We start from the raw sequence: 12,865 nt of genomic DNA on the forward strand, positions 1-12,865 counted from the left end.
GGGATGAGAATTAGTTCCTCCATATCTGAATCCACAGATTTTAGCCTGAAAAGGGTGGAGTGCCCACACTATGTTATGGATGAGGTGCCACATCACATGGAGGGTTTTCAGTAATTTGGAGTGTTGTTCATGACTGGGTGAAAAATGGAGCAGGAGACTTAGAGCATCTTGGGAAACCTGAGGACAATGGCCAGCGAGTTCATCCCTGAACCCACTACTGATACCAGGATAAGAAAGTGGGTGGAAGAGTGGATGGATGACTGGATGTATTTTGTTCTCCTTCATCTGTATCACTAAATATGACTGAGGAAACCATTAAATGTATTGCTGGTATGATGCCCTTTTTTTCAGAAAACACAGAATAATAAATACAACGCAAATAATACCTGCTAATTCTGCAAATACCCTCATGTTCCACAAAATATGTGTTTTGAATATGGGGGGGGGAAAGTCCTTTTTTACAGGAAACAAAAGGTATTCGATTAAATTAAACTGATCCACACAATACTCGTGCAGAAGACCGGGAGGTTGTTTTTCTGTGCTTGATGGGAACTAACAATAGCAGCGTACATACATCTGTTAAATTACTTTGCTGTCAATGTCACAGATATAAAATATGATTGTTTTTCTCTTTTTATATGTGACTGTGCAGGTAAGCGTCGTATGGTTTTCTTGCCAATCTTTAAAGTGCTAATAATACACTTGTACACTGGTGTTGCATAAGGTGTTGTGTTAAGCAGCTTAGAACAGTAAAATATTAGTTTAGTCTTGTCTAATGTATTTTGAATTTTTAAAACAAATCCCTCAACACTGCAAGCTTTTGTTATGAATTTGATTCGTATCAAATATTCAAAGATCCCTGCAAAACCCTAAACCTTACCATAGGAGGGCAGCATTGTACTGGTGAAAGACAAGCAGGAATAAAGCTGGATTTATATCCCAAGGAAAACTAAGAATGCATGCAATTAAACAACAACAAAAAAACAATGATCTTTAACGTGGCTGAAGATATTTCAGCATAGTTAGACAGTTACTCTATATAATAAATATACTGCTGGCACAATAACACAGACGGATATTCAGCAGTCAGTCTGTGATGTGGGGTTTTTTTTTTTTTTCAATATTAAACTAATTATAGGAAGATTTAGAAACTCTATGTGAAAATAACAGCAGCATACAGAGTGTAGACATCCGTGCACATCCAGTCCTCTTCATCCATCATGAAAAGAAAAGCATTTCTGACCACCAGTGTCATGATCCTGGGTCATTTTGACCCAGCGTTTTGTGTTTCCTGGAGTTTGGTGTATATTCAGCCCTACCTGTGTCTGTCCTCGGTGCTTTGTTCATGTCCCCGTGTTGTTATGTAAACAGTCTGTGTGTTTCCTGTTTTACTTTGTAGGGTTGTGTCTCGTTATGTCCATTGGTTCCAGCTGTGTCCCCGCCTGTCTGCCATTACCCGATTACCGTGTGTGTGTATATATAGTGGGTGTCGGTCTGTGTTCGTTGTCGGCTCGTCTGTGTTTCATGGTGTCCTGTTCCTCGTCTGCGTCTCTCTGCCTCCCACCCCATTCGTATGATCTCCGGTTTGTTATTTAGCTATCCCAGTTTTGGTTTTGTTCTGTAAATTCTCTTCCCTCACTGCCTGTTTTTGCCACTCCACCACTTGTAAATAAACCTCACTCGAATCACCAGTCGCTGTCTGCATTTTGGGTCCTCCTTTTCCTCCACACCACACGGCTCACCCCGCCAGCCGTGACAACCAGAATAAATATTAAGATGTCAGATATCTTAAATAATTTCAGTCATCAGAGATTACAGATTTTTTGTTGAATCTATAAAGCAAGTGTAAAAAAAATAAAGAATACACTGACAAATCCTACATTTTTTTATATAAACTATATTATATTGTTTTAAATGATTAATCTGCTATTTGATTATTTCTGTTTTATTTCATTTTACTCGTTTGATGAAAATTGTTTTAATACTTTTTTTGGGATCATATGGTGATGCGGTGTCATCATACAATTAATATTATGACTTTCTATGAATAAATTCACACATTTTGCCCAGTGTCATCTCAGTTTTAGATCAAAATATTTTATTATTCTAAATTTCTGCTTTGCCAAACTAAGAGCGATAAAATCATTCTGGGGAACAAAGGAAAAGCCACTAATCTTCAGAGTGTGCTTTATATGTTTGTGTTTGATATTATGGCGGTGGGAACCACTTATTTTAATGAATTGCCATTTGAATGTTCAGATAATAATAAGCTCCCCAAGGCAGCTATTTTAATTTCCATTTTCTCACCACTCAAAAAACATGTTTTCTTCTGTTCTCACTTGTTTTACATTTTTGGTGTGTTTTTGCTTTAATCCTCAGTTGGATCTCATCCATGGGCCACCCATGCAATAGCTCATTACAGACAAAAAGGAGCAACAGAATCACAATGAGATTGAGGTAAGCTGATTTTTAGATTTAAAGGGAGCAACTTAAATTTGTTTCTCTTTAGTAAGGCAGCCAAACAAATAACAAACCAAACCGTATGCCTGTACATATTAGGTTATCTCTGTACTGCTCCTTTTCCATTGTTGCAGGATCAGGTTGTGAATCTGTACCAAAGGGACATGAAGTTGCTATGATTTCCAGATGATATTGCATGGTGGATCAAAATCTGATGTTTCATGTGTTCTGTGTTCATAATTCTGTCAATTTTAACAAGATCCTGAACATCACTGGCTCTACTGTGTTTTGCAGATGACTTTAGACTCTCACTGTTGTATCTCTCTCCTGACCTCCATGCATATCGATGACTATTTGAACCAAATAACCAAACCAAAATTTACACAGTATTGGACCTGCTATTAGTCCAGATGTTGTGTAATTTGGGCACACCTCAACCTTTTCCTCCCTGTTTTCCCTGCTTAAGAATGGCTTCTTGACAGCCATCTTTTCACTGAGACCATTCCTGATGAGGCTCCAGGGAACAGTAGATGAATCACCTGATTTTTGCTGGATGTTTTCCTATTTCTTTTGGGGGCATGATTTTCAGATACCGCTTTCATATTTTCAGCTCAGCTATAGATATTTTTTTTAGGTCTGCTACTTCTTCCTTGTTATCTTTTGTCATGTACGTGTTCATTTCCCACTGCACACAATACAGAGAAATGCCAAGTTTTCCACTAATAGCTCTTTGGGAATGGTCTTGTTTGTGCAAAAATGCTATTTCATGCCTGTCACACTATGTTATCTTTTACATTTTTTCATAGATTCTACTGAAGAAATGGCAGCAAATGACATGTTTTTTGTGTAACAATACAATTTAAAATTAGTTTGCTGTATTTTATGTGTAGACACAGCATTGGTTCATCCTTTGAGTCACTTTATGGCAGTGCCAAAGATCCAGAATGAGGTACCTTTGGTGGGATAGCCATTGTGAAAAGCTTTTTTCATCCGTCCATCAATTAAAGGAGAAAAGTAAGTGGTCTAGAATTTAATATCACCCTCTAACAGATACAAATGCTAGATACAAGTCCCTATAGGTACACATGCTAGTGGTCCAGACATAGGAGCAGTGCTGTCACAGGAATATGCAGGGAGCATGCCATTGCTCACAGTAGTAGGGCTCTGGATAAACAAGAAAGAACAAGATGTAAAAATGTGAGATTTGAAGATATATTCATGCAGTGTGTGATTTTGTGCTGTGTGTCATATCGAGAAAAAAAAGTGTGATATACAGCTCTCCCTGTACCCTTTCATATGATACTTTACTCAATATGGTTTCTTGAAATTTTGTTCAAGGTCACCTTTGATCTTGGGTGCTAACAATGATTGTCAAGGTCAAATGCTTAGCCAACCTAGGTACTCGTGTCCCGCAAGGCATACTAAATAGTTGTGAGGTTTTAAGACTGTCCATAATTGAGGGTTTTTTAAAAACATTTAGTGTAACCTTGACCTTGACTCAATTTTCACTGAAATTAACAGCTGTTATTGGCATCTACCATCACACAAAATTTAAAAAATAATATCTTCACAACTGTGGATTCTAAACTGCTAACAAACAGACAGACAGACAAACAAACAAACAGAAATGATTATGTAATCCCTCCCTTCAAGGGGCAAAAAATGCTGCCACCAAGAAGGAGCTTCTGTTCATATTCACTAATACAGATACTTATTCTAGGTTGTCTGCATTTCTGTGAGCCATCTCAGCTACCATGATGGAAAGAAAAGTGGGCAAATTTTCAGTGCCATCCAATGCAGGTGCAACTTGGAGTTAGTGTCTTGCCCAAACACAATGCATTCGCTTAGTACATTACAGTAAATTGCCTATTTTCTACTAAGTTTGGTTCTAGTGATAAAGCATTATTTTAATAAAACTGTGTGAGGAAGGATAAGTGAGAAGGATAAAACAATTTACATAATGGGAAAATCTGACATAATCTCTTGAAATCAGCCTGGGAACTTAAAGAAGATGAAGTAAAGGAGGGGGGAAGGATGTAAGAAATGGGAAAAGTGATGGATAAGCCTTTAAATAATACTCAAAATCAAGCTCGTCTTGTCTCTTAGCTCCATTCTTAAACCTCTTTGAACACCAAGACAATGCTTTAGTCTCCACCGAGCCTGATATTGAAGAATACACCGGTAAGTCTCTCTTATTTCATACATGATTTCTATAAAATCATGAAATCATCAACTGTATCTTGACAATACAGTTTATAGATAATGTATGCATGAAGGGCGGCAACTGCTATTTACATATTTTGATATTTACTCATTTGCTTTATTTGAAGTCGCAGCATATGGTCAACTGGTATAAGGCATGCACACACGGCCAATACCACTGCTTAGATTTCGAACACATCTGAGTAAATTTACTCCAAAGAGCCAAGGGGTGGCAGCGTTGTTCATTCCTCTCAGGTCTGAGTTTACTCAGTTATTATGGTAGAAACTGCAAGCCACATTAAACTGTGGTCATGATATGTTAAAACAATAATCAGGCTTTTGTGCATAAGTCTCCATCGGTGTTCTTTCAGGTTTCCTGTGCCTAATAAAAAGGAATCACATTTGTGTACTGGCATGCAGCTTGAGGATAGTGACAGCTAAAGGATTAGCTTCCATACATTTGCCATATATTTGATTTACATGAACAAAGAAGTGCATATTTCACAGAACATTAAATGTTTATTTTATTGCCATCACTTAAATCATATTTCCATTTGCAAATCCCAGTGTCACTGGCCACAAGTGGAATAAAATAGCAAAAAGCCACGTATACAAGTTTTGAAAAAAATAGAAGATGTCACAAATCTACTTTTTTAAGGGACTTTGAGGTATTGTATTGACCTCTATGCATATGTTTAAGTCAATAATAACCTGAATAACAAAGAATAACTGTCCAAGGCAAACATGTCAGTATTTACACCTACTGTCTATGTGGACAGCATCGCTTGCATGCAAGATATGATCTGGAACACTATTGATTTGTGTAAACAGTTAATACTGAGCCCCTCCTGTTCTTCTAAGAATAAAACCCAGTAAGCTGTACACAGAAAGTCATCATCTAATCAGCTGAAACAGAGAATATGGAGATGATTCAATTTGGATGATTGAAACACTGAAATCTGACTGTTGAAGAACATAAAAGAAGTCGAAGAAGTCTAATGATTCATGCTAGCATCTGGGTGTGTCTGTATGTCAGCTTGTCACATATGTGTCTATATAGTACTGTATACCAGCTTATACACCATCAGTCCATGTATCCGTCTGTGTGCATGTGCCAACGTATGTGTCATTCATGTCTGTCTGTCGGGACGCGTGATAATACTGAGCCTCGTGAAGCCGCTTGCCTCTCTGTTGTGGCTCCTTGTTCTTGGCCTACTTTGGGAGAGGTGAATTGAGGGCAACTCGAGTCTATGGGTAAGGGGATTAGGTCTCCAAACACGCTCCTCTGCAGTTTGGGATTTTGCCTCGATGCCAGACACTTAAAGTCTGCCAGGGATTAAGATAAAGAGAGAAGTAAGAGCTGTGTGTTTTCAGCAACAAAAAAGCAAGAGCAGGGGCGGGTGGTGGTGGTGGTTAATAAAAAGAATAAGAAGTATGCTGGTGATATGATCTAATGCATAATGCAGCATTTGTTGACCTATTTGCCTTCAGCGCGTGCCATGATGTCGGTCAGCATGTTTTCAAGGGATGAGACATAATAGTGGAGAAGCTGTTCTTTTCATTTCGTTTCCTTTGTATCAGTGGATGATCTCTGCTTAATTCAGTAGTTTAATTAGGAAATGGCTGAGATCCTTGCTTTAAAGTATTACCATTTCCTGATGTAGTTAACAAAAGAACTACACTGAATTGGCAGATCAGCATGAAGTGTTAAGAAACTTCTCAAGAAGAACCATCTGACATGAAGGCCAAGATCACTCAGCGGCTGTATTTGCCACTTTGTTCCACTGACCGACTTAAATTTTAAATCTTCTAGTAAAATAGAACATCGTCTGCATAAATGCACATTTTTACGAAGGTTTACTGAAAAAACATGATATTGACAAAGAATCTTAAGCGTATCAGCAGAACCACCTAAAAATATATAAAGTCCTCAACTAACAGATTTTTTTTCCTTTATTTTTCCGGACTGAAAACAAAGTGGCACATCCTCTGAATTATTCATCAGATTGAACTAATAAGAGCATCAGGTTTGGGTATTAGTGTTCCTGAACCTCTTATTTGGCTTTTGGGAGACTTTACAGGAGTCTGCCTTTTCCTTTGTCTTGACAGAGTAGGGGGGGTTGTTCCACCCCTCCACCCCGCGTCTGGAGGCTCCTCATGGGTAAGAGGAGGCTGCTGCTCCATCATGTTTCTCCAAGAAAGTGGGTCATGAGTCTGAGACTGTAGGATTACCGAACATCATGCAGGCGTGTGCCGGGGCCCTTATCCGTAATGTTTAGACCACAAGCACCTACCCCACCCCCTCCCTTCAGTGGAAAAGAAAGACAAAAAAAAGAAAAACACATTATGTCCTCCACTGACAAGAGGTATACAAACATCCATCTTTAACCATTAGTTTGTTAGTCAGAGGCAACTCTGAATTCAGTTTCAAATCCTCTGCCATATGAAGAAACACACAAGCAGTGGTTGAGGAAAGAGTGGCAAATCATGTATCATTTGAACAGCTCGTTTAATTGGTTCTCGTTTACTCATTTACTGTGTCCCTACAAGCTCAGTAATAATAGCAACTAATAGCGCAGAGACATAATGATAAATGCTAGCTTTAAAATAGCTGACCCCTGCAATACTAATGCCAGGATGGCTGTTTGGTATGTTCTGAAATGGAGTATAGTTAATCAGCAAATAAACTACTAATAATAAATACATTCGTTTTGCAGTAGAGTGATTACGAGCATCATCCAAGGTCGCTGTTGCCTCGTATAGCCACTAATCACTGTTTCACTCTCTACTTTCCATCTAGTTATTGCAATATAAAAGGATAAGGCAGTGATAGAGTGAGGAGATTTTAAAAGTGGTACTCTATTCACGTTTATAAGGATGTGGTTCAGGTGTTGTATCAGCTGGTTCCATCCTCAGCTTCTCCTGTCCCTGCACAAAATACCAAATCTCAGTCACACATACATCACACACATGATATATTTGATGTTCTGATAGAAAAAAAGAAGAATCTACCAACAGGACCCTTGGATTATAGATGGTATGCTTGGCAGCAAGGATGCTTCTTTTGATCAAAACATATCAATATGCATAGTTTGGAAATTTCCCATCTGGGCTAACAAACCTGATTAGATGGGCATAACCTGGCCTTTTAAAGCTTAGATAACTGGTAAGCTCTTTAAAACTTCTGATTTCCTCTACTTAATTTTGCTTCAAAAAAATGCCACCTACAAACCAGATAGATCCCTGAGGCAGGTCAACATCTGGAATGACACGCAAGGTCAAGCTTCGGCTCTGCTTGAAAGGTTTGACCTCTGACTTCGTAGGCGTTATGTCTGCCTCTGGGGTGGCTTATCATTGCTCTACAATGCTTATATTTCCCATCTTGGACAAAGACAGCTAAAACACAATGTAACCGGTCAGGACCCCCAGACAGTGCATCCGCACTGAGTAACAGAATCCCCCGTATAAATGGACAGACAGTTGTTGGCCTTTATTGTCTGAGCATGAAACTAGGGACACATGTTGGGTGGTAAAAGTGTCACAGCCTGACTGGAGTGCCATTGTACCGCTTTCCAGTGGTAGCATTCAAGCATTGTTCCCTGTGTTGTTCGTCATTAGCATATCAATATTCAAAGGGGTTGATTGGCGGCACTGGCAGGCTTTTTAGCGCAGCGTAGACCCTCACACACAAATAATGAAACCTGCATTCAGTTCTTAAGGGCCAGCTGTTGAGTTAACCATATAAATGAATGATCACAATCAATCAAAACATAGAGCTTTAAAGCACTTGTCATTTTTTCCCCAATGATCATTTTAAATTCTTTGCAGTACACTTTTAACACTCCTTCTCTTTGGCATATAACAAAGGGCTAAATGGTGTCACCCATCTTGCCCCACACCACCCTTCAAGCATCCCCCCCCCCCCCCCCATCCCCCCAAACTCAACTCAAGCCAGCTGACCTCAAGACTGGCAGGCCAGTGGACAGTTAGCCTTGTGCAGCATTGTGTGTGTGCGTGTTTGTGTATGTTTGAGCAGCAAAGCCACCAGAGAGTGTCGGTTAGTCGCCGGGCCGAGCAGAAAAGCGGTTGGGCAGTTTAGCCAGCTGCTAGGGGAGCGACCCTCAGCTCGCCTGGTCAGTGAAACCTTGCCAGATGGAGCCATTTCAAAACAATGAGAGTTCCTGGCTGTGGTTGAAAAATAGAGGATGGTTGCTCAGAGGGCACAGAAAGTGTAACTTTAACTAAATTATTATTTTCAGTATGTTTAGATGCTCTTAGGTCTACTCGGTCAATCGGAAACTTTTTGGGTTATTCGCTGTAAAGGCTTACTTTTCAATTTCAGGTTCGATTCTGCTGCCTTCCCTGACATCATCCTGCTAATCTTTTATCTTTCTCGCTCTTTTTCTATACCCCTCACACACATTTGGACTCTTCCTACTTCTCTCCAGACAGCAACAGGCTGGGGTGTCTTGGGACTACTTCGCATAGGAGTAACCAAGCCTGGGTAATGAGGCGTGTGATTGGTCTCCTCCCTCCAGGACAAGGCCAGTCTTTGGAGGACATGATCGATCATGACAGGAGCACAATGGCAGACTGGTGTCAGAGGGGTGGCATTGGTGCACACGGACCCCCTGCAGCAACACTCAGCCCCCCAACTCAGCTGTGCATAAGTAGTTATACAAATAGACACAAGGAAGGAAAACAGAGTAACGTTTCTGGATGTATGCAAAGATGTAAAATGGAATAGAGGATCATAGAAGTATTGTGTGCTGCAATAAGGGCATCTGAGAATATTTTGGTACCTCTTTAAACTCAAAAGTTTCAAAAAATATCAGAGAAATCCTTAAAAGCCTTTTGTCAGCAGATGGTAGAAGATTAAAGAGACTTATTTTTAAAATATTAAGTTCTTTGTACCTCTATTTTTTAAGTTAGAATAAGGACTTTAATTTATCAATTTTCATGGTGTTGAAAACTACTCGGAATTTTATTGTTACAAATATATGGAAAATATATGACAGCTTTGTTCTATCACTACAAAAAGGCATTTCTGTGATATCGTTTAAGGATTGTTAACTTCAAATCTTACTGAAGTTATAAATGACCGAGGGAAGAATTCTGCTAAGTGAAGTTTACAACTAAGTTTATTGGCTGAAATATAATCAACTCTGCTCTGTGAATGTTGTCTTTGTTACTGTTTGTTTGTTTGCTTGTTTGCTTGTTTGCATGTAAACATACTGGAAGCTTTAGCAATCACCGAAATCCACAGAAAGTGCAAATTTTAGTCACAACAACCCATTATGCATCAGTTCCACATGTCCCTGATTATGTTCATCTTTGCTTTTTGACTGCCTTCTCACTTTCATGCTCAATTAAATAATCATCCATGTTTCTTTTGTTTTCTGTCTTTTACAGAAAAGCTACTAGACAGGGTTCTTCCGACATGGGTTTCAAATACTACTACTCCCCCCCCCCCCCCCCCCTTTTTCTTCGTACTTCTTCTCCAGTTGATGTTCCTGTTAATAAATGTGGTTCATCCTTCCTTCATTTCTGAAGATGCAGCAGTGTCACCACTCCAGTGAGGAGGGCCAGCATATTCTCTCTGTCTTTGGTAGACTCTTCTCTGAGACCCTGCCAAGAAATGATGCAATAAATGTTTGTTACTGTGATAAAATACTATACACAGCAAAACAAAAGAAAGAGATGCAACAAAATTTACTCCATGTAACAAACAGGCTTGATCTCTGTTTAACTTTACAGCATCCTAAAATCATATACATAGTTTGATTAAAATTAAAATTCCATTTTCTATTTTTTGAGTAGTTGAGTAGTAATAGCAGTACTAGTAGGACAAGCAAAATTTACAAATTCAGTGATGCTTCTGTCTAATTCAGAAGTAAGTAAGAGGTAAAGGATTCCTAGTTCCCCTGGAGCTCTCTTTTACAGCTGTCTTTCTGTAGATGCTAAACTTACTCGACATCCATGATCACAAATTAATCAAAATAGTCTAATTTTATATCAGAAAGTGCACTTTTTGCCTTCTATATCCATTAAGGGCTTAGTACAAATTACATTAAGTTTAAATCAGCACAAACTGATGTATAGAAATATGTTGTGACTTGGTGATAATGTGATACAACATACAGCAGAATCTTCATGTTTATGATAATTTCGCATCTAAAGTGTCAGCTCTTCAACTCTGTGTCTTCTTTTTATTATTATTAATATTATTATTATTAGTAGTAGTAGTAGTAGTAGTATCATTATTATTATCATCTTTATTCAGGGAAACAAGCTCAGATAGATAGATAGATAGATAGATAGATAGATAGATAGATAGATAGATAGATAGATAGATAGATAGATAGATAGATAGATAGATAGATAGATAGATAGATAGATAGATAGATAGATAGATAGATAGAGGAGGAGCGAGGTGGGTTTTCCACTCCAACTGGAATCATTTTAGAGAAAATAATTCAAGTATAAGTGAAGTTGATTTTCTATTACGTTTGAAACCTAACAGATCTGAGTATAAATTTGTGTCCTTCACCAAAACGCTCGCTTGTTCAGAAAAGTGCCTCCACTTGAAGGACAACAGAGGTTTCATGTGAAGCACCCTGTGTGTGCTTTGAAGTATCCCTCATTTGTGTGGCACTTGTGAGCCTCCTGAAGTAGCTCGTGATCAACGTATAAAAAAAATAAAAAATAAAGTTCTCATAGGCGTAAAAGGCAGAGTCTTATATGGAATCATTAGGAGCTGATTGCAGCTGCTTTCTTAAGTAGGACCCAGGTGTATTACACTTTACCAATTTTCTGTGATGACACTTGAGGTTTCACAGCAGCCAAACAAACAGGGAAAAGAGCCTCGGCATCTTTTGGAAGATTGGCTCATAATCATCATAATACTCGTGTGAGGGAGCTGAGGATAGAATAACACAAAAACACTGGCAGAAGAAAAGAAAGTGCCCATGGAAAAAGCTGTAGTGACACAAATTTAGATATGGATTTCTGATCGCTCATAAGTGTATCCTTCACATTCCTCCAAAAATAGAGAATTTGTGCACTTATAGTATACGGAAATAATAGACTTGTAGAATTAATAGGGATGTTAATCAATTATTAATTGTTCCTAACCCAGATCTGTTTTATATCCTATGTGATAAATATGTAATTACATAATTTTATAATGCAGAACACAATCAGAGAAGACAGCTGATGAGAGCAAAAGGAAAGCAGTCCTGTTGTTGTGCTTCTGGTTTAAGCTCCTTTGATGCTGCACTGGCTTTAGGAGCCTAGTTACTGCGTTCAGCTCCTTCCAGATTTACAGTTCTCCCTTAATCTGTACAGGGATCCATGCAGCCTTGTTGACCAGAGATTACTGCCCACAAAACAACAAAAAGTCACCCATGAAAACAAGCATCCAGCAGGCATTGTTTTGAGCTTAATGTCATGCAATAATAAATGTGAGTGTTTATAGGAGGTTATAGAGGAGATGTGGCTATGCTCAGTTATGATGAATGTGAGAGGGGTGGGGGTGGGGGGGGGGGGGACTTGTTGATTTCTTTGGATGTTTTAATGTGTGGACTAATTGCCTCAAGTGGACTAATGAACAGCGTAGTGAGTCTAATTGGCTTACACCACTCATGGGGCTGGGGTGCTGGGCGAGGAAAATTGAATCAAAGCTGTAGGAAATTGCTCAGTGTAGTTATGTCTCATATGGTGCTAATGGGACCAGTTCAGTGTCACGAGACCAGCCAAAAAATTTCACATGTTAGCGATGCCCCTTTTTACCACTTTACACTGGAGGAGAAAAACAGCTTATTAAAACATGTTGAATTATTTTATGTATTGTTTTCTGTTTTTAGGCGATTGATGTTTATTTCAGTAAACTAGTCCCAGAAGGAAAAATGTGTTTAATTCAAGCATTTTTTTTAAAAGTGAGTTTACTTTAATAAGCTTACATAATGGCATCTTCATTCCATCTACCTAATGCAGTGCCGGTCTATTTTTAATCAAATAAAATGGAGAAGAGCACTGCCCAATTGCCCCATTGTGCGCCTTGAAAGAGACACACGTGCAACACAACATAGATAAGGAGAGGGAGAGAGAGGGGGGCGGGCAAGTGTGCGTGCGCGTGTGTGTGTGAGCGCGCTTAAAGATAGCCTCTGGGGATATCTGAGCGCCACACACCCCTCGAGCCTGT

The sequence above is a fragment of the Neolamprologus brichardi genome, chromosome 7, assembly GCF_056152115.1.
Source record: "Neolamprologus brichardi isolate AB-2024 chromosome 7, ASM5615211v1, whole genome shotgun sequence".
NCBI lineage: Eukaryota > Metazoa > Chordata > Actinopteri > Cichliformes > Cichlidae > Neolamprologus > Neolamprologus brichardi.